Source organism: Myotis nattereri, assembly GCF_964212035.1.
Source record: "Myotis nattereri genome assembly, chromosome: X".
NCBI lineage: Eukaryota > Metazoa > Chordata > Mammalia > Chiroptera > Vespertilionidae > Myotis > Myotis nattereri.
This window is the reverse complement of record NC_138078.1, coordinates 81,098,779-81,122,280: the sequence shown is the minus strand read 5'-3', so window position 1 is coordinate 81,122,280 and position 23,502 is coordinate 81,098,779.

The window sequence follows — 23,502 nt, the reverse complement described above, 5'->3', positions numbered from 1 at the left end:
TCCTTTTCATAGATGAATAGTATTCTACTGTGTAAATTTTTTTAATTGTTTTATTTCTTAAAGTATTATAAAGAGTATTACATATGTCTCCTTTTTTCCCCCGCCCTTGACAATCCCCTGGCCTCCCCTACCCCCCAGTGTCTTATGTACATTGGTTATGCTTATATGCATGCATACAAGTCCTTCAGTTGATCTCTTACCCACCCATCCAACCCTCCCCAGCTTTCCCACTGTGGTTTAACAGCCTGTTTGACGTTGCTCTGTCTCTGTTTCTATTTTTGTTCATAAGTTTATAATGGTCTTGATTATCCATAAATGAGTGAGATCATGTGGTATTTTTCCTTCATTGACTGGCTTATTTCACTTACCATAATGCTCTCCAGTTCCATCCATGCTGTTGCAAATGGTAAGAATTCCTTCTCTTTTACAGCAGCATAGTATTCCATCGTGTAGATGTACCACAGTTTTGTAATCCATTCATCTGCTGATGGGCACTTAGGCTGTTTCCAGATCCTAGCTATGGTGAATTGTGCTGCTATGAACATAGGGGTGCATATATCCTTTCTGATTGGTGTTTCTGGTTTCTTGGAATATATTCCCAGAAGTGGGATCATGGGGTCAAATGGGAGTTCCATTTTTAGTTTTTTGAGGAAACTCCATACTGTCTTCCACAGTGGCTGCACCAGTCTACATTCCTACCAGCAATACACTAGGGTTCCTTTTCCTCCACATCCTCTCCAGCACTTGTCTTTGTTGCTTTGTTGATGATAGCTATTCTGACAGGTGTGAGATGGTACCTCATTGTTGTTTTGATTTGCATTTCTCCGATGATTAGTGACTTTGAGCATGTTTTCATATGTCTCTTTGCTTTCTGTATGTCCTATTTTGAAACGTGTCTCTTTAGGTCCTTTGCCCATTTTTTTAATAGGATTGTTTATCTTCCTTTTGTTAAGTTGCAAGATTTCCCTATAAATGTTGGAGATTAAACCCTTATCAGTGATAACATTGGCAAATATGTTCTCCCATGGAGTGGGCTTTCTTGTTGTTTTGTTGAAGGTTTCTTTTGCTGTGCAGAAGCATTTTATTTTGATGTAGTCCCATTTCTTTATTTTCTCTTTAGTTTCCAATGCCCTAGGAGCTGTAACGGTGAAAAAATTGCTTCGGCATATGTCTGAGATTTTGTTGCCTTTGGATTCTTCAAGTATTTTTATGGTTTCCCTTCGTACATTTAAGTCCTTTATCCATTTTGAGTTTATTCTTGTGTATGGTGTAAGTTGGAGGTCTAGTTTCATTTTTTTGCATGTATCTGTCCAATTTTCCCAACACCATTTATTGAAGAGACTATCTTGACTCCATTGTATGTTCTTGCCTCCTTTGTCAAATATTAATTGAGCTTATTGGTTCAGGTTGATTTCTGGGCTCTCTATTCTATTCCATTGATCTATATGTCTGTTCTTGTGCCAGTACAAGGCAGTTTTGAGAACAGTGGCTTTGTAATACAGCTTGATATCTGGTATTGAGATCCCACCTACTTTGTTATTTCTCAGGATCGCTGCAGCTATTCGGGTTTTTGTTTGTTTGTTTGTTTGTTTTTTGTTTTGCTTGTTTATTCCAGATGAATTTTTGGATATTCCGTTCTAGGACTGTGAAATATGCTATTTTTTTTTAATTGGAAGTGTGTTGAATTTATAGATTGCTTTAGGTAGTATGGACATTTTAATAATGTTGATTCTACCAATCCAAAAACATGGTATGTTCTTCCATCTGTTTATGTATTCCTCTATCACTTTTTTCAACGTCCTTTAGTTTTCTGAGTAGAGGTCTTTTACCTCTTTAGTTAAGTTTATTCCTTAGTATCTTAATTTATTTTGGTGCGATGGTAAATGGGATTGTTATTTTAGTCTCTCTTTCTGTAAGTTCACTATTGGTGCATAGAAATGCCATAGATTTCTTGGCATTAATTTTGTACCCTGCTACATTGCCAAATTCATTTATTAAGTCTAATAGTTTTTTGATGGAGTCTTTAGGGTTTTTTATGTATAATATCATGTCATTTGCAAATAACGACAGTTTTACTTCTTCTTTTCCAATCTGGATGCCTTTTATTTCTTCTTCTTGTCTAATTGCAATGGCTAATACTTCCAGTACTATGTCAAACAGGAGTGGTGAGAGTGGGCATCCCTGTCTTGTTCCTGTTCTTAGCGGAAATGGTGTTAGTTTTTGTCCATTGAGTATGATGTTAGCTGTGGGTTTGTCATATATGGCTTTTATTATGTTGAGGTATGATCCTTCTATTCCTACGTTCCGGAGACTTTTTATCAGAAATGGGTGTTGGATTTTGTCAAATGCTTTTTCTGCATCGATTCATATGACTATGTGGTTTTTGTTTTTGTTTTTTCAATTTGTTTAAGTGATGTATCAGGTTTATTGATTTGCAGATATTGTACCATCCTTGCATTCCTGGGATAAACCCTACTTGGTCATGGTGTATGATCTTTCTGATGTACTGCTGGATCCAATTTGCTAAGATTTTGTTGAGGATTTTGGCATCTATTTTCATGAGGGATATTTGCCTGTAATTCTCTTTCATTATGTTGTCTTTACCTGGTTTTGGTATTAGGGAAATGCTGGATTCATAGAATGAGCTTGGAAGTGTTCCTTCCTCTTGAATTTTTTGTAGTAGTCTGAAGAGGATAGGTTTTAGTTCTTCCTTGAATGTTTGGTAAAACTCCCCTGTGAAGCCGTCTGGTCCTGGGCTTTTGTTTGCTGGAAGCTTTTTGATGACTGCTTCAATTTCTTCCATAGTTATTGGCCTATTGTGATTTTTAGATTCTTCCTGATTGAGTTTTGGAATGTTGTATTTTTCTAGGAATATGTCCATTTCCTCTGGGTTGTCTATTTTGTTGGAGTAGAGCTGTCCATAGTATTTTTTAACAATCATTTTTATTTCTGTGGGGTCTGTTGTTATTTCTCCTCTTTCATTTCTGATTTTGTTTATTTGGGTCCTCTGTCTTTCTTCTTGGTGAGCCTGGCTAGAGGTTCATCAATCTTGTTTACCCTTTCAAAGAACCAGCTCTTGGTTTCATTGATTTTACATACGCGTTTTTTTTTTTCTCCATGTCATTTATTTCTGCTCTGATCTTTATTATCTCCTTCCTTCTGCTCACTCTCGGCTTTTCTTGTTGCTCTCTTTCTAGTTCTTTGAGATGTAGCGTTAGGTGATTTACTATCATTTTTTTGTTGTTTTTTGAGATAGGCCTGTAGAGCTATAAACTTCCCTCTCAGGGCTGCTTTCATTGTGTCCCATAGGTTTTGGATTGTTTTGTTTTCATTGTCATTAGTTTCCAGGATGTTTTTAATTTCTTCTTTGATCTCATTGGTAACCCAATCAATATTTAATAACATGCTATTCAGCTTTCAAGTGTTTGAGTATTTTGAGTGGATTTTATTGTAGTTTATTTCTAATATTATGCCTCTGTGGTCTGAGAAGATGCTTGGTATGATTTCAATCTTCTTGAATTTGGGGAGACTTTGTTTGTGACCCAGTATGTGGTCTATTTTTGAAAATGTCTTATGAGCACTTGAGAAGAACCTATAATTTGTGGCTTTGGTGTGAAATGTTCTGAAGATGTCAATTAAGTCCATCTGATCTAGTGAGTCATTTAGGATTGCTGTTTCTTTGCCAATTTTTTGTCTAGAGGATTTATCCAGTCATGTCAGTGGTGTATTATAGTCCCCTACTATGATTGTATTGTTGTCAATCTCTCCCTTGATATCTTCCAGGAAATTTTTTATGTATTTGGGTGCTCCTTCATTGGGTGCATATATGTTTATCAAGGTTATATCCTCAGTTGTATTGATCCCTTTAGTATTATAAAGTGGCTTTCTTTATCTCTTGTTATGGCCTTCACTTTGAGGTTTATTTTATCCTATATAGGTATTGCTACCCCAGCTTTTTTTTTCTTTCCATTTGCCTGAAAGATATTTTTCCATCCCTTCACTTTCAGTCTGTGTGAGTCTCTTATTCTGAGGTCAGTCTCTTGTAGACAACAAATATATGGGCCATGGTTTTTTATCCATTCAGCCACTCGATGTCTTTTTGTTGGACCATTTAGTCCGTTTACGTTTATAGTTTTTGTTGAAAGGTACTTGTTTGTAGCCATTTCTATTTTTTGTGGCTGTATTCCTTCTGAGCTTTTTATTTCTTCTTTTTACACCAGTCCCTTTAGCATTTATTGCATTGCTTGCTTGGTGGTGATAAACTTCCTTAGCCTTTTTTTGTCTGTGAACCTTCTTATTTACCCTTCGATTTTGAATGATAGTGTTGCTGCATAGAGGATTATTGGATTAAGTCCTTTGCTTTGCATCACTTTGTAAATTTCCATCCATTCTTTTCTGGCCGGATGTGTTTCTGTGATAAATCATTTGATAATCTAATGGGAGATCCCTTGTATGTAACTTTCCATCTCTATCTTGCAGCATTTAAGATTCTCTCTTTGTCCTGTACATTTGCCATGGAGATTATGATGTGTCTTGGTGTGGGTGTTTTCGGTTCACCTTGTTTTGGACTCTCTGTGCTTGTGTGACTTTTTTCTTCCCCACCTTAGGGAAGTTTTCTGATATTGTTTCTTCAAGTAGGTTTTCTAACCCTTGTTCCTCTTTCTGTTGTTCTGGCGCCCCTATTATTTGTATGTTGTTTCATTTCATGTTGTCCCAAAGCTCCCTTAGGCTCTCCTTCTGTCTTTTAATTTTTTTCTCTAATTGTAGTTCAGTTTGCGTGTGTTTTGATTCCCTGTCTTCTAATTCGCTAATTCGGTCCTCGCTTCTCCTAGTCTACTGTTGAAACTTTCAATGGTGTTTTTTATTGCAGCTATATCACTCTTCATTTCTTCTTGGTTCTTATGTAATTTATTGATTTTTTTTTTCATCTGTTTCTTTTTGATTCTTACATAAGTTGTTGATTTTTTCTTCCGTTTCTTCTTGCTTCTTGCATAAATTGTTGATTTTTTCCTCCATCTGGTTTATGCATTCTAGGACCCTTAAGCTGAATTATTTTTCTATCATGGTGAATGCCTCTGTTTCACTCAGCTGCTTTTTCTGGTGAGTCCTCCTTTTCTTTCCTTTGGGGGTTTCTTTGTCTACCCATGTTTGATCTCACCAACATATCTAGATGTTGAGTCGTTCAGGGGCTGTTCCTTGGGTGGCAGTGGCTTCTCGAGCTGTGGTTGCTCCTCGGGCGGTTGTGGTAACAGCTGCTCCTCAGTTGGCAAGAGCTCCTCTGGTGGGTACTGTTCACAGTTGTGGTGGCTCCTCTGGCTGGTAGGGAGAGGCTTCACACACAGCTGCTGTTCCTCAGACAGAGGGAGTGTTGATCACGGGGCTTCTGTTCCTTGGATGGGGGCAAGCTACACATGCAGCTGCTGCTCCTTGAACTGGGGCAGAGTGCTCACCTGGCTGCTGATCCTTCGATGGGGTCTGGCTGTACGCTGCTGTTGTTCCTCTGATGTGGTGGGCTGCTTCTGGGGCTACTGCTCCTAGGACTTAGACAGGTTGATTACAAGACTGTTGCTCCCCAGACTGGGGTGGGCTGCTTTAGAGGCTGCTGCTCTTTGGACGGGAGTGAGCTGCACATGTGGCTGCTTCTCCTCGGACAGGGACTTGCCACTCACCTGGCTGCTGCTCGTCGGACAGGTGCAGGCTGTTGTGGCTCTGCTCCTCGGACCGGTCCATGCTGCGCAGGACTGCTGTTCCTTGGACTGGGGTGGGCTGCTGCTGCTCCTCGAATGGAGCTGGGCCACTTGCAGAACTGCTGCTCCTCAGATTCAGCAGGCTGCTCATGTGGCTGTTGCTGTTTGGACGAGAGCAAGATGCTTGTGCAACTGTTGCTCCTCGGACTAGTGCAGGGTGTGTGCAGCTACTGCTCCTCGGATTGGGGCAGGCTGTGAAGGGCTGCTGCTCCTCAGACGTAGGAAGACTGCTCATGTGGCTGCTGCTCCTCGGAAAGGTCAGATTGCTCACGTGGTTGCTCCTCCTCAGACGGGGAAGCGGGCCGCTCACACAACTGCTGCTCCTTGGACAGGGGCAGGCCACATGAGGCTGCTGCTCTTACGCTCGAGGCACGCTGCTCATGGGGCTGATGCTCCCTGGAAAAGAGCCTGCCACTCACATATCTGCTGCTCACGTGGTTGAAAAAATAATATGAAAAGAAGTAGGAAATAAAGGAACAAAAAAAAGGAGAACAAAGAAAAAAGCAAAAAAAAGCTAACAAAATAATATTAAAAAAATAAAAATGAAAAATTGAAATGTCATTCCTTTAGCTGGCTTAAGATCCCAGTTTTCTGGAATGTCTGTCTCTACTGCGTAAATTTACCAAAGCTGTTTTAGCTACTCATCTACTGATGGGTACTTGGGCTGCTTCCAAATCATGACTATCGTAAATAATGCTGTAATGAACATAGGAGCACATTTAATCTTTTGAATTAGTGTTTTGGGTTTCTTCAGATTAATTTACATTTTTACTTTTTTGAAGAAACGCCATACTATTTTCACAGCATGGAGGCACTGCACCAATTCCCTTGCCATCAACAGAACACTAGTGTTCCCTTTTCTTTACAGCCTGGGTAGTGCTTGTTTGTTGATTTATTGATGGTAGCCATTTTATCAGGTGTGAAATGGTATCTCATTGTGGTTTTAACTTGAATTTCTCTGATGATTAGTGACATTAAGTATCTTTTCATACATCCATTGGCCATCTGTATGTCCTCTTTGAAGAAGTGTCTATTCAGGTACTTTTTACATTCTTAAAATTGGATTTTTTGTATTTTTTGTTAAGTTTTATAAGTCTTTATAAATTTTGGGTATTAACCCTTTATAAGATGTATTGGTGAATATGTTCTCCCTATAAGTGGCTTGCCTTTTCACTTTGTTGGTGATTTCCTTTACTATGAAAAAAAAAATAGTTTGATATAGTTCCATTTGTTTAATTATTTGTTTGTTTCCCTTGCCCTAGGAGATACATCAGAAAGAAATACTGCTATGAAAACTAGACCACCAGCTTACACCATACAGAAGAATAAACTCAAGATGGATAAAAGACTTAAATGTAAAGCATGATGCCATAAAAACCTTATAGGATAACATAGACAATAAAATCTCAGACAACTCACATAGCAATATGTTTATGGATACATGTCCTAAAGCAAAGGAAACTAAGGAGAAAATAAAATGGGACTACAGGAAAATAAAAAGCTACTGCACAGCAACAGAAACCACCATCAAAATGAAAAGGGAACCCCCTATATGGGAGAACATACTTGCTAATTATACATCTGACAAGGGGTTGATATCCAAAATATATAAAGCACTCTTGTAACTCAGCAAAAGGAAGACAAACAATCTAATTAAAAATTGGCAGAAGATCTGAATAGACACTTCTCCAAAGAGGACATAAAAATGGCCAAGAGACCTGAAAAAAAAAATGCTCAAAATCACTAATCATCAGATAAATGCAAATTAAAGCCACAATGAGATATCACCTCATACCTGTCAGAATTGTTATCATAAAAAAATCAACAATCAATAAATGCTGTTGACGATGTGGAGAAAAGGGAACACTAATTTACTGCTGGTTGGAATGAAGACTGGTGCAGCCACTATGGAAAAATTGTAGAGTTTCCTCAAAAAATTAAAAATGGAACTTCCTTTGACTCAGTGATCCAGCTTCTGGGAATATATCCTAAAAATGCAAAACTCTAATCAGAAAGAATATATGCACCCCTATGTTCATAGCAGCATTATTTACAATAGTTAAGATTTGGAAACAGCCCAAGTAACCATCAGTAGATGAATGGATAAAAAAGCTATGGGGGAGGGAGAGAGAAGATGGCAGCCAGCAGAACAGCAGTGATGGAGAGACTGAGGGAGTGAAAGGGGAGTGCGTGGACATGTGGTGTGTGTGTGTGTGAGAGAGAGAGAGAGACAGAGAGAGAGAGAGAGAGACAGAGAGCAAGGGACAGTTCAATCCTGCAAGACTTGAGGCCTGGTGGGCTGGGCTCTCTTGGATGGGAAGCCCCTGCTTCCACTGCAGGCACTCCTAAGCAGCTGACCTTGCACAGAAACCAGGCCATCTTTAAGGGAAGGGCTGCTGTGACTAGGAGCCCAGCCTCACCACCACCAAGACTGGCCTCAGACAAAAACTGAGACCCTACATCCAATCTGGACAAAGGCCTGCTACCACAGGTGCAGACTCACAGACATCGATACCATCCATACTGGTCTCAGGCTACTGTAAGTCCTGAAGTGTGTTCCCCTCCCATCTAACTGCCCTGGCAGCACACGTCTCATGCATCCCAAGCCAGCCCCCTGACTGTCGGTATGTGTGGACCCCGCCTGGACCACTGTGGTCACATCTCCTGGGCACCCAAGCCGGCCCCCTGACTGTTGGCAAAACTGGGTACCTGGACCCTACAACAACAGCAGAAATGGGGAGACAAAAAAGCAACCCCCAAAGAAAAGAAAAGAAAAGAAAAGAAAAGAAAAGAAGGAATACCCCTCCCCCACCAAAAAAAGAGGAATTAATTGAAATGTAGGAATTCAATATATCAAGAAAAGAATTCAGAGTAATGGTCATACAATTCATAAACCAGATAAATGAGAAAATCAACAAACTATGTTAGAACCAAGAAGAAATCAAAAGTGATATAACTACAATAAAGAACACGATAGAAGACTTCAACAGTAGACTAAGAGAAGTGGAGGACCAAATTAGTGAGCTGGAAGATAGGGCAGAGAAACAAACTCAATCTTAACAGCAATTGGAGAAAAAAATTAAGAAGCAGGAGGAGAACTTAAGGGAGCTTTGGGACAAAATGAAATAAAGTAATATATGTATAATAGGGTTTCCAGAAGGACAAGAAGAGCAGCAAGGATTAGAGAACATATTTAAAGAAGTAATAAAAGAAAACTTCCCTGATATAGGGAGAAAAATGTCACCCAAGTACAGAGTGTCCCAAACTAGACAAAGGCTCCCCTATTAGATTATTAAATGATTTCTCAACAGAAACACATCATGCCAGAAGGGAATGGAATGAAGTATACAAAGTAATTCAGAGTGAGGGACTAAATCCAAGAATACTCTATTCAGCAAGGCTATCATTCAAAATTGAAGGGGGAATAAGGAGCATTGCAAAAAAAAAAAAAAAAAAAAAAAAAAAAAAAAAAAAAAAAGCTAAGGGACTTTATTACTACCAAGCTAGCAATGAAAAAAATGCTAAAGGGACTGCTATAAAAAGAATAAAAAATAAGGGAAGAAGGAACACAGGCACAAAAAATATAAATGGCTACAAACAAGTACCTATCAATAATAACTTAAATGTAAACAGGCTAAATGCTCCAATCAAAAGGCATCAAGTGACTGAATGGATAAGAAAACATGATCCATATATATGTTGTCTACAGGAGAACCACCTCCGAAAAAGGGACTCACACAGATTGAAAGTGGAGGGATAGGAAAATGTATTTCAAGCAAATAGATATGAAAAAAATGAAAAAAAGCTGAAATAACAATATTGGGATCTGAGAAAATAGACCTCAAAGTGAAGGCCATAAGAAGAGATAAGGAAGGCCACTTCATAATACTAAAGGGATCGATACAACAAGAGGATATAACTCTGGTAAACATTTATGAACCCAATGCAGGAGCACCTAAATACATAAAGAAAAAAATTCTGGAAGATATCAAGGGAGAGATTGATAGCAATATGATCATAGTAGGGGACTTTAATACACCACTAACATCACTGGATAAATCCTCTAGAGAAAAAAAAAAACAGCAAAAAAGAGAAATTCTAAATGACTCATTAGATCAGATGGACTTTATTGACATCTTCAGAACATTTCACTGAAAAGCTACAGAATATACATTCTTCTCAAGTGCACATGGGACATTTTCAAAGATATACCACATTTTGGATAATAAGCAAATCTCTCCAAATTCAAGAAGATTAAATCATATCAAGCATCTTCTTGGACAAAAATGGCATAATATTAGATATCAACTACAATAAAAAAACAATAAAAAAAATTCAAACACTTAGAGGCTGAATAGCATGCTATTAAACAATGCTTGGGTTACCAATGCTCAAAGTCACTAAACATCTGAGAGATCCAAATCAAAACAACAATAAGGTACGATCTCACACATGTCAGAATGGATATCATCAACAGATCAACAAATGACAAGTGCTGTCGAGGATGAGACGAAAAAGGAACCCTCTTGCACTGCTGGTGGGAATACATACTGGTGCAACCACTGTGGAAAACATTATGGCATTTCCTCAAAAAGTTAAAAATGTAACTTCCATTTAACCCAGTAATTCCATTTCTAGGAATATATCCCAAGAAAACAGAAACACCGATCAGAAAGGTTATATGCACCCATATGTTCATAGCAGCACGATTTACAAGAGCTGAGATTTGGAAACAGCCTAAGTGTCCATCAGCAGATAAGTGAATAAGAAGACGGTGGTACATCTACACAATGGAATACTATGCTGCTGAAAAAAAGAAGGAATTCTTACCATTTGTAACAGCATGGATGGAACTGGGGAGCATTATGCTAAGCAAAATAAGCCAGTTAGAAAAAGATAAATATCAAATGATCTTACTCATAATTTGATGAACAAGAATAGATCCAGAGACAAATGGTAGGGGAGGGGGCATTAAAGAGCAACCAAAGGACTTGTATGCATGCATAATAGCATAACCAATGGACACAGGCATTGGGGCAGTGTGACTTGCCCATGGTGTGAATGGTAGGGGGGTCAATTGGGGTAAAAGAAGACATATGTAAAACTTTAGACAATAAAAAAGAAAAAGAAAGAAAAAAAATAAGTATTAAAAAAAAACCCAGCCAACTCTATTTAAATTGGGTCTGTGTCTGGGGGTGTCTTTCACTAATTAGCTGAAATTGCTCTGAGCTATTGAATAATCAAAGGTGAAACCTTAAGATCTACTCAGGTATTTTCTGAGAATGCTTCTTGACTGGGTCTGTGTCTCAGTCTTTCAATTTCCCCCATAGATGACTCCTTTTAAATGTCTTTATTTCCCAAGGAGTCTCATTCTAACTTCTTTTTTGGATTTAGATCTGCTACTGTGTATTTATACATTGTAATCTCTTGTACTAGGTCTATGTGAGTATCTAGTGCTCCTTAAGCTTTTTTGAGTGGGATCTGAATATTCTTTCCACCTAAGATATGAGTTAGACAAGACAGGAATTAGTCCTTTAGGCAATCCTCCAAAAGTTGTAAATAATGTCCACTCTGTTCCCTTAGGTTTAAATGAGAGAATTAGGGCATGGGTTACTATCTCCTTTAGAACACACTGCACCACCCTAGTAAATAGGTGGGATAAGTGTGATTAAAAATATCATGACATTTCCAAAGGTTTTAATGCAGCGGTTCTCAACCTGTGTGTCCGAACAATGAAAATACATCCTGCATATCAGATATTTCCATTAGGATTCATAACAGTAGCAAAATTACAGTTATGAAGTAGCAACGAAAATAATTTTATGGTTGGGGGTCACCACAACATGAGGAACTGTATTAAAGGGTCGCGGCATTAGGAAGGTTGTCTTTCTTTTTATTGGGTACCAGTTTGTTGCACTAAGACTTTACCTATTTTCTACAACTCCTATAAAGTTATTTTATGTGGTTTCTGGTTTTTTATGATGTTTGTTTGTTTTAGGTATTTTTATTTTTGTGTGTGTTCTTTTTGTTTGTTTGTTTCTATGGGGACTAAAGGCTTAGAGCTTCCTACTCCACCATTTTGCTGATGTCATTTCTATAATCAACATCTTTACTTAAAACAATGGTGTTGTGATTAATATAGCATAATTTCAATAATACAGATAAATTGCATTCCAACATATTCCATTTCCACCTCACCTCCTTCTGTACTATTATTGTCACACAAAGTATAGCTTGTATATTATTAGCCCATCAACATTATATGTAGTTGCCTTTAAAGTCAGATAGAAGAAAGTGTTACAAACAAAATTATATTTACAAAGTCTTTTATGTTTACCTATGTATATAACCTTTACTAAACCTTTTTTTTTCTTTTTCTGTATGGATTCAAGTTACTCTTTTTTTAAAAAATATATTTTATTGATTTTTTACAGAGAGTAAGGGAGTGGGATAGAGAGTTAGAAACATCAATGAGAGAGAAACATTGATCAGCTGCCTCCTGCACACTCCCTACTGGGGATGTGCCCACAACCAAGGTACATGCCCTTGATTGGAATCAAACCCAGGACCCTTCAGTCCGCAGGCTGACGCTCTATTCACTGAGCCAAACCGGTCAGGGCTCAAGTTACTTTTTATTGTCCTTTCATTTTAACCTGAAGAACTGTTTAACATTTATTGTGGGTAGGTTATTAGTGATGATTAACTGGTAATGTCAACCTCTCCTTCATTTTTGAGCTATAGTTTTTGCTGTGTATAATATTCTTGGATGACAACATTTTTAGCATTTTAAATGTTATCCCATTACTCTCTAGCCTCATATTTTCTGATGTGATATCAACTTTTACTCTTGATGATCAACTGTCATGATGAGTCATTTTCTTCTCTTGCTATTTTCAAAATTTTATCTTTGAGTTTCAACATTTGACTATGGTGTGTTTAGGTATAGATCTCTTTGAGTTGTTTTTGAGCTTGAAAGTTTTTAATTAAATTTGGGTGTGTTTATTTTTTCCATTCATTATTTCTTTAAATATTCTTCCTGTTCCTTTCTCTGTTATTGCTCTGGGACACCCATTATGCTAATTTTAGAATGCTTAGTGGTTTTCCATAGGTCTTTTAGGTTCTCTTTATTTTTCTTCCTTTCTTTCTCAGATCACATGTCTCGTTTGTTCTATCTTCACATTTATTGTTCCTTTTTTCTGAGAACTCACATCTGTTATGGAGCTCCTTTATCATTTTCTTTTCATTTTTGATTTAGTACTTTTCAACACCAAGATTTTATTTTCTCTTATGAAAATAATTTGTATCTCTATATTGATATTCTTAATATTGATATTTCTTTAACAAGAAATCATTATCATATTTTCATACTCATACTTTCCTATAATTCTTTAAACATGATCTTTGTTACTGTGAGCATCTTTATGAATACCATTTTTTGATGCTTTTGTCTAATATGTTCAACTCAGGGCTTCTTTAAGGATGATTTTTATTCACTGCTTGTTGGTTTGTATATTAGTCATACATTTTTTGTGCATTTTTATTGATTTTAGAGAGAGAAAGGTAGAGGGATAAACAGATAGAAGCATCGATGAGAAAAAGATATCGATTGGCTGTCTAAACAGCCCCTACTGAGGATCAATCCTGCAACCCAGGCATGTGCCCTGACCAGGAATCAAACTGGAGACCTCTTGGTTCATGGTTTGACACTCAACCATTGAGCAAGACTGGCCAGGCTATTAGTCATACATTTTTTATGCTTCATAATTTTTGTTAAAAACTGGACATTTAAAATAATATAATTTGGCAACTCTGGAAATCACCCCTCAGGTTTTGTTCTTATTGCTTTTTAAAATTTATCACTATTGTTATAATTGTTGGTATTTGCTTCTTTAGAACTTTCCTGAACTATTTTGGCAAAATCTGTATTCCCTGTCATATGTTATACTGAAGTCTCTGCTGTTAGCTTAGTGTTCAGTTACTGATTGGAAAAGGGTTTATTTAAATGCTTTCATCCAGTGAGACTTTTTTCTTATGAGAGCTGTGTGTGTGTGTGTGTGTGTGTGTGTTGTGTATGTATTGGGCTGTTTACAATTCTTCCTTAGCCTTCTTTTCTAATGAAAACCTCAAAATCAGCCAGAAGTAAACATTAAGGGCTCTTCTGGGTCTTTATTGGGCACGCTACTGCTCTGCACATATATGTGGGATTCTGGATACCAGAAATGTGTCAGAGTTTTCAAATCTCCTGTCTATATCCGCTTGGTTTGCCATAAAAAAGTACCATAGACTGAATGGCTTATAAGCAACAGAGATTTATCCCTAGTAGTTCTGGGAACTAGAAATCCAATATTAAGATGCCTCCAGATTCAGTGTCTAGGGAGGGCCTGATTCCTGGTTTACTGATAGATGCTGTATCACTGTAATATCACATGTAGGAAGGAAATGAGGGAGCTCTCTGTTTTTGTTTGTTTGTTCGTTTTTTTGTTTTAATAATGGTATTAATTCTATTCATGAAGACTTTACCCTCATGACTTAATTACTTCTTAAAGGTCTCACTCGCCAAAACTGTTACTTCAGACATTAGGATTTAACATAAATATTTTGGGATATAAATATTCAGTCCATAATATTCTTCACCTGACTCTGCAAAATTCAAGTCCTTCTTACATGCAAAATACATTTATTTCATCCCAATAATTTGAAAGTCTTAACTTGTTTCAGCATCAACTCTAAAGCCTAAAGTCAAAAGCCTCATCTAAATATCACTTATATTAGCTTTGGGTGAGACTCAAGGTACTATTTATCCTGAGGCAAATTGCTTTCCTGCTGTGAACCCGTGTCATCAACATGTGTGCTTTCAAAAATACCATGCTGGGATAAGCATAAAATATACATTACCATTCCAAAAGGTAAAAATAAGAAAGAAGAAAGAGGTAAAAGTTCCCACATAAGTCCAAAAGCAAATGGGGAAATTCCATTAGATCTTAAGACAAGAATGATCCTCTTTGATTCAATGCTTTGCCTTCCAAGCCCACTGATGTGGAGGTCCCACCTTCTGAATACACTAGGGCAGGAATCCCAACTTCCAGACCCACTGGAGAAGTATTCGTGTTCCCACAGCTTTAATAGACGTTATTTGGGCCCTAAAAGTCTGGGCCGACCTGCCCTCATGGCTTTGGATGATCTTGCCCTTGCAGCAACTTTGTGCCTTCTTGTCACACCCTAAGTGTTCTCTCCAAAACATGCTTTCTCATTTTTATAATATGGATTGACATATATATTTCCAAATCTTTAAGTTCTGCTTCCTTTTAAATTAGCAATTTATCTTTAAGCAATTTCTATCTTTTCACATTCTATCTAATAAAACAGAAACATGGTAATTGGCGTACAACTGCTACCCTTCCCATTGGCTAATCAGCGAGATATGGAAATTAACTGACAGCCAAGATGGCAGCCGGCAGCTGGGCAGCTGGAAACTAACATGAGGCTTGCTTGCTTTAGTGATGGAGGAAGCCAACGCTTCCCCGCCTGCCTTTCCCGCCCCTCAGCTGCACTCTAAGCAACTATGTTACAAAAATAGAAGCTAGACTGCGCCATCTTGGGTGGTTGTTGCCGGCAACCAGAGACCAGCTACTAACCTGGAAACAAGGGATCTCAAGCAGCATGACTGCCTGAACTCAGACGAGCACTGCTTCTTCTCACGGAAAGGTTGGACATCCCCTAAAGCGCAGCAGAGAGAGAACTACATAACCAAACACCTTGAGAAGAGAAATCATGGTGAAACAAAGAACCAACCCAAATATGAAAGAAAAACAGGCATCGTCAGAAAAGGAAGTAAACGAAATGGAGGCAATGGAGGCAAGCAACCTGTCAGAGAAAGAATTCAGAGTAATGGTCATAAGGTGGATGAAAAGAATGGAAGACCAATTCAACAATATGTGTAGGAACCAAGAGGAAATAAAGAAGAACCAAGAGGAAATGAAGAGAAACCAAGAAGAAATGAAAAACGACATCACTGCCATAAAGAACTCAATAGAAAGCATCAACAGTAGACTAGAAGAAGCAGAGGACCGTATCAGCGAGCTAGAAGACAAGGTAGAAAAAAATACCCAAACAGAACAGCTTCTAGAAAAAAAAATTAAAAAGCAGGAAGAGAGCCTAAGAGAACTCTGGGACAATGCTAAACGAAACAACATCCGAATAATAGGGGTGCCAGAAGGAGAGGAAACTGAGCAAGGAATAGAAAACCTGTTTGAAAAAATAGTAACAGAAAATTTCCCTGATATAGGGAGGAAAAAACTCACACAAATCCAAGAAGCTCACAGAGTCCCAAACAAAATGAACCAGAAAAGACCAACACCAAGGCACATAATAATTAAATTGGCAAACACCAACGACAAAGCAAGAATCTTAAAAGCAGCCAGAGAGAGACAGAAAGTTACCTACAAAGGATCCCCCATCAGACTAGCGACCGATTTCTCAACAGAAACACATCAGGCAAGAAGGGAATGGAATGAAATATACAAAGTCATGCAAAGGAAGGGTCTGAATCCAAGAATACTATACCCAGTGAGGCTATCAATCAAAATTGAGGGTCAAATCAGGAGCTTCACAGACAAAAATGGTCTACGGGAGTTTATTACAACCAAACCAGCAATGCAAGAAATGCTAAAGGGTCTGCTGTAAATAGAAAAAACAGGAAACAAAGAAGGAACGCAGCGGTAAAGAACAAAAATGGCGACTAACAAGTTTCTATCAATAATAACTTTAAATGTAAATGGATTAAATTCCCCAGTCAAAAGGCATAGGGTAAATGAGTGGATAAGAAAACATGACCCATATATCTGCTGTCTAAAGGAAACCCACCTCAGAAAAAAAAAGGCACACTGACTGATGGTGAAGGGATGGAAAAAGGTTTTTCAGGCCAATGGAAGTGAAAAAAAAGCCGGGGTAACAATACTTATATCTGACAAATTAGATCTCAAAGTGAAGGACATAAAAAGAGATCAAGAAGGCCACTTCATAATACCAAAGGGAGCAGTCCAACAAGAAGAAATAACTCTGGCAAATATATATGCACCCAATATAGGAGCACCCAAATACATAAGAAATCTTCTGGAGAAGATCAAGGGAGAGATTGACAGCAATACAATCATAGTAGGGGACCTTAACACACCATTATCGCCACTGGACAAATCCTCTAAACAGAAACTCAGCAAAGAAACATCAATCCTAAATGACTCACTAGATCAGATGGAATTAATTGACATCTTCAGAACATTTCACCCCAAAGCCACAGAATATACATTCTCCTCAGGTGCACATTTGTCATCTTCAAAGATAGACCATATATTGGGTCACAGACAAAGTCTCTTCAAATTCAAGAAAATTGAAATCATATCAAGTATCTTCTCAGACCACAAAGGCATAAAACTGGAAATCAACTACAACAAAAACAATCCAAAAAAATCAAACACATGGAGACTAAATAGCATGCTATTAAACAACGACTGGATCACCAGTGAGATCAAAGAAGAAATAAAAAACATCATGGCAACGAATGACAATGAAAACACAACAATCCAAAACCTATGGGACACAGCAAAAGCAGTCTTGAGAGGGAAGTTCATAGCTCTACAAGCCTACTGCAAGAAACAAGAAACAATGAGAATAAATGACCTAACTCTACAACTCGAAGAATTAGAAAGAGAGCAACAAAAAAGCCCACTGTAAGCAGAAGGAAGGAAATAACAAAGATCAGAGCAGAGATAAACGACATAGAGACCAAAAAAACAATACAAAAGATCAACAAATCCAAGAGCTGGTTCTTTGAAAGGATAAATAAGATTGATACACCTCTAGCCAGGCTCACCAAGAAACAAAGAGAGAGGACCCAAATAAACAAAATCAGAAATGAAAGAGGAGAAATAACAACAGACCCCATAGAAATACAAAGGATTGTTAGAAAATACTATGAACAACTCTACTCCAACACACTAGACAACCTGGAGGAAATGGACATATTCCTAGATAAATACAACCTTCCAAAACTTAACCAGGAAGAATCTAAAAATCTCAATAGGCCAATAACTATGGAGGAAATCGAAGCAGTAATCAAAAAGCTTCCAGCAAACAAAAGCCCGGGACCAGATGGCTTCACAGGGGAGTTTTACCAAACATTCAAGGAAGACCTAAAACCTATCCTCCTCAGACTATGTCGAAAGATCCAAGAGGAAGGAACACTTCCCAGCTCATTCTATGAAGCCAACATCACCCTAATCCCAAAACCAGATAAAGACAATACAATGAAAGAGAATTATAGGCCCATATCCCTCATGAACATAGATGCCAAAATCCTAGCAAATCGGATCCAGCAGTACATAAAAAAGATCATATACCATGACCAAGTAGGATTTATCCCAGGGATGCAAGGATGGTACAGTATAGGCAAATCAATAAACGTGATACATCACATAAACAAATTGAGAGAAAAAAACCACATAGTCATATCAATTGATGCGGAAAAAGCATTTGACAAAATCCAACACCCTTTCTTGATAAAAACTCTCAGCAAGATAGGAATTGAGGGATCATACCTCAACATAATAAAAGCCATATATGACAAACCCACAGCCAACATCATACTCAATGGGCAAAAACTAAAACCATTCCCCCTAAAAACAGGAACAAGACAGGGATGCCCCTTCTCACCACTCCTGTTCAACATAGTACTGGAAGTACTAGCCATTGCGATCAGACACGAAGAAGAAATAAAAGGCATCCAGATTGGAAAAGAAGAAGTAAAACTGTCCTTATTTGCAGATGACATGATACTGTACATACAGAACCCTAAAGACTCCATCAAAAAATTATTAGACTTAATAAATGAATTCGGCAATGTAGCAGGATACAAAATTAATGCTAAGAAATCCATGGCATTTCTTTACACCAATAGTGAACTTACAGAAAGTGAAACTACAGAAGCAATCCCATTTACCATTGCACCAAAAAAATTAAAATACCTAGGAATAAACTTATCTAAGGAGGTAAAAGAATTATATGCTGAAAACTACAGGACACTGAAAAAAGAGATAGAGGAAGACATAAACAGATGGAAGAATATACCGTGTTCATGGATTGGTAGAATCAACATCATCAAAATGTCCATACTACCCAAAGCAATTTATAGACTCAATGCAATCCCCATTAAATTACCAACGGCATACTTCAGAGATCTAGAACGAACTCTCCAAAAATTCATCTGGCATAAAAAAAGACCCCGAATAGCTGCAGCAATCCTGAGAAAGAACAAAGTAGGTGGGATCTCAATACCAGATATCAAACTGTATTACAAAGCCACTGTTCTTAAAACAGCTTGGTACTGGCACAAGAACAGACATATAGATCAATGGAATAGAATAGAGAGCCCAGAAATCGACCCAAACCACTATGCCCAATTAATATTCGACAAAAGAGGCAAGAGCATACAATGGAGTCAAGACAGTCTTTTCAATAAATGGTGTTGGGAAAATTGGACAGATACATGCAAAAGGATGAAACTAGATCACCAACTCACACCATACACAAAAATAAACTCAAAATGGATAAAAGACTTAAACGTAAGACGGAAAACCATAAAAATATTAGAGGAATCCACAGGCAGCGAAATCGCAAACATATGCCGAAGAAATTTCTTCTCTGATAATGCTCCTAGGGCAATGGAAACTAAAGAGAAAATAAACAAATGGGACTACATCAAAATAAAAAGCTTTTGCACAGCAAAGGAAACCATCAACAAAACAACAAGAAGACCCACTACATGGGAGAACATATTTGCCAATGATACCACCGATAAGGGTTTAATTTCCAACATTTACAGGGATCTCATGAAACTTAACAAAAGGAAGATAAACAATCCAATAAAAAAATGGGCAACGGACCTAGATAGACACTTTTCGAAAGAGGACATACAGAAGGCAGAAAGACATATGAAAACCTGCTCAAAGTCATAATTATACGAGAGATGCAAATCAAAACGACAATGCGTTATCATCTCACACCTGTCAGAATGGCTATCATCAACAAATCAACAAACAACAAGTGTTGGAGAGGATGTCGAGAAAAAGGAACCCTTCTGCACTGCTGGTGGGAATGCAGACTGGTGCAGCCACTGTGGAGAACAGTATGGAGCTACCTCAGAAGACTAAAAATGTAACTCCCATTTGACCCTGTGATCCCACTTCTAGGAATATATCCCAAGAAACCAGAACGCCAATTAGAAAGGATATATGCACCCCTATGTTCATAGCAGCACAATTCACCATAGCTAAGATTTGGAAACAGCCTAAGTGCCCATCAGCAGATGAGTGGATTAGAAAACTGTGATACATATACACAATGGAATACTATGCTGCGGTAAAAAAAAGGAACTCTTGCCTTTTGCAACAGCATGGATGGAACTGGAGAGCATTGTGCTAAGTGAAATAAGCCAGTCAGAGAAAGATAAATACCACATGATCTCACTCATTTGTGGATTATAGAGAACAACATAGACTGATGAAAAAGGACAGACCCAAAGACTGAGAAACAGCGATCAGGCTATCAATCCCCAGAAGGAAAGTAGGGGAGGGCGGGGGTAAGGGGAAGAGATCAACCGAAGGACTTGTATACATGTATATAAGCCAAACCAATGGACATGGACAACGGGGGGATGGGAGCATGAGTTTGTGTGTGTGTGGGGGGGGAGGTTGGGGGTTAAAGGGGGGGATGAGGACACATTTGTAATACCTTAACTAATAATAAAAAAAAATATGAAAAAAAAAGAATAAAATCAAATGAAGTTTTTCTTTATGAAAAATTTCTTCCATACCTGTTTTTTTAAAATTAAACTTTTGGAATTCAGATAATTATATAAAAAAAAAAAATAGAAGCTATACAAAACCCCAGGCTTCAGCCAGCAGGACCGCAACATTGTTTCAAATACAGAAGGGTAAACAAAGGCCAGAAACCTGTTTTCAGCAGTGGAAGTCTCATAGCTGGAGCCGAGCCTCAGAGCTAAAGCTGGCCCAGAATGAAAAAAAAAAAGAAAAAAGGACAGGTTGGGAGCTTCAGTCACCCATCAGCCTGAAAACGGCCTTCAGCCCCTCATCCAGGCTGGCCAGGCACCCCAGTGGGGACCCCCACCCTGAAGGGTGTGTGACCAGCTGCAAACAGCCCTCAGCCCCTCACCCAGGCTGGTCAGGCACCCCAGTGGGGACCCCCACCCTGATCCAGGACACCCTTCAGGGCAAACCAGCCGGCCCCCACCCGTGCATCAGGCTTCTATTCTATATAGTAAAAGGGTAATATGCCTCCCAGCACCAGGATCAGAGGAGCAATGAGGCCTCCCAGCACCGGGAACAGCGGAGCTGCAAGGCCTCCCGGCATCGGGATCAGCGTGACAGGGGGCAGCAACCAAACCCCCCTGATTGGCCCTGCTCTGTGTGTGACAAGGTGCGGCTCCCCAACCCCCCCTGCCCCCCAAGGGCCCTGCTCTGTGTGTGATGGGGTAGAGCCATAACCTCCCCATCGGCCCTGCCCTGAGTGTGACAGTGGCGGCACCCCAACCCCCTGATCCGCCCTGCTCTGTGTGTGACAAGGGGTGGTGCCCCAACTCCCCTATCGGTCCTACTCTGTGAGTGACAGGGGGGAGCTCCTCAACCCCCTGATCAGCCCTGCTCTGTGCGTGACAGGGGGCAGTGCCCCAACTCCCCATTCGGCCCTGCTCTGAGCCAGACCAGGGGCTGCACCTAGGGATTGGGCCTGCCCTCTGCCACCCGGAAGCAGGCCTAAGCCAGCAGGGCGTTATCTCCCGAGGGGTCCCAGACTGCGAGAGGGCACAGGCCGGCCTGAGGGACCCCCCTCCCCCCTGAGTGCACAAAATTTTGTGCACCGGGCCTCTAGTTTTATCATAAGCAGTCAGGAGGACCCAAGCTGTTCCTTCAACACTTTGCTTAAAATTTGCTTCAGTGAAATATCTAAGTTCATTGCTCACAAATTCTACCCTTCACAAAACACGAAAACAAGTCAGCCAACTTCTTTGGCACATTATAACAAGGATCATCTTTTCTCCAGTTTGTAATAACATGTTCCTCATTTACATCTGAGACCTTATCAGAATGGCCTTTACTGTCCATATTTCTCTCAACATTTTGTTCAGGATTACTTCGCTATTATTCAAGAAGCTTAAAGCTTTCCTTACAACTCTTCTATTTTCTTTCTAAGTCCTCATAAGAATCATCCTTAAAGGTCTGTTAATGAAAATGTAGGCTATTTTCTACCATGCACTTACAAACTATCACAGCTTCTACCCAGTTCCAGAACAGCTTCCATATTTTTGTTTGTTGCAGAAGTACCCCAATCCTTGGTACAAATTTTCTATCTTAGTTCACTTGGGTTGTAAATCATCTCACAAAAGGCCCTACCTCCAAATATCTTTAAGAATAATGACTATAAACATGATTGTCTTAAAACAAAAGTATCAGAGTAATCCTTGTTTTGTTCCACCACAACCTGTTCTCTCTCAGAAAATGACATATTTGTGAGTAGTTCTTTGCCCAATTTCTTCAAAAAGGATCTGTTTTCTTTCATTTTGTAATCAACGAAAATGAGATCTTTGAAAGACAGCCAATTTAATTAGGTATATTTACTAAAATACCCTGGAAGGATTGTTTGCTTGATGCTTTCACTGAAAATCTAATACAAACAAGCTCTGCACAAGCTTAATTTTCTCTTAATCTCCAGCCTTAATCATCAAAATCATCTTCAGTTCAAAACACAGCTTGCCTTGATTTCTGTGCCTGATAAATAATTTTCTTTCCCTAAAAAAATCTTATTTGAATTATAGGAGATTTTACTCTAAGTAAACTCTAGGACAAATACGCATTATTTGCAATGGTATAGTTCTTTGGTAAATTAAGACAAATGAATTTCAGCTTTATGAAAGTGCATGACACAAATATCACACACAAAAGGTAATAAAGAAATTATATGAAATCCATTGGTGATAGATTAGAGAGATGGGAGATAGAAGGAGGGTTAGATTAGAGAGGTGGGAGAAAGCATTTCTTGATTTGGAAATTAGAAGCTTCTAAGGAGGAGCATAGAAACAATATTATTCCAAAAAAAGATGAAAATGAGAAATTTTAGAGACTGTCTTATAACTATTCTGAAGTTAATAAGTGGCTACAACCCATTTTCTCCCCTTCCTTTCTGAGCATCCTTGTCCAGACTTGTCCTTTCCTCTCCCATCTCCCTTCTCCTTCTGTCTAATCTAACCCTCCTTTGATTGCTAAAGTGATCAGGTAATAAAGAAATTATTCAGCTAACTAAGAGATGCTGTTCATACTTTCCCCAAAGATTATCTCAAATAATACTGTTGTTTGACATATAATTTTTACTGTTAATGTTAGGAAGGCAAAATACAATTATAAAGCCACTAAACATGGAGGTAATAGATTCTTTGATATGGTTAAATTAACAACACATGAATTGTGTAATGAAATAATTATATCCTTCTGATACTAAAATGTCAAGAGTACCTTTGAAATTAGTGGATTTCTTGAAAATTTAAAATACGTTCACTGTCTGATTTAGCCTATGGTGTTAGCCTACCATAAAAAGTTATGATAAGCTCTGGTTATGAAAATCCAGCAATGCATCTTTAAATGTAGAACTTTAGCAGTAGAAGTGCTGAACTTCCAATATAAAAGTGTGTAAG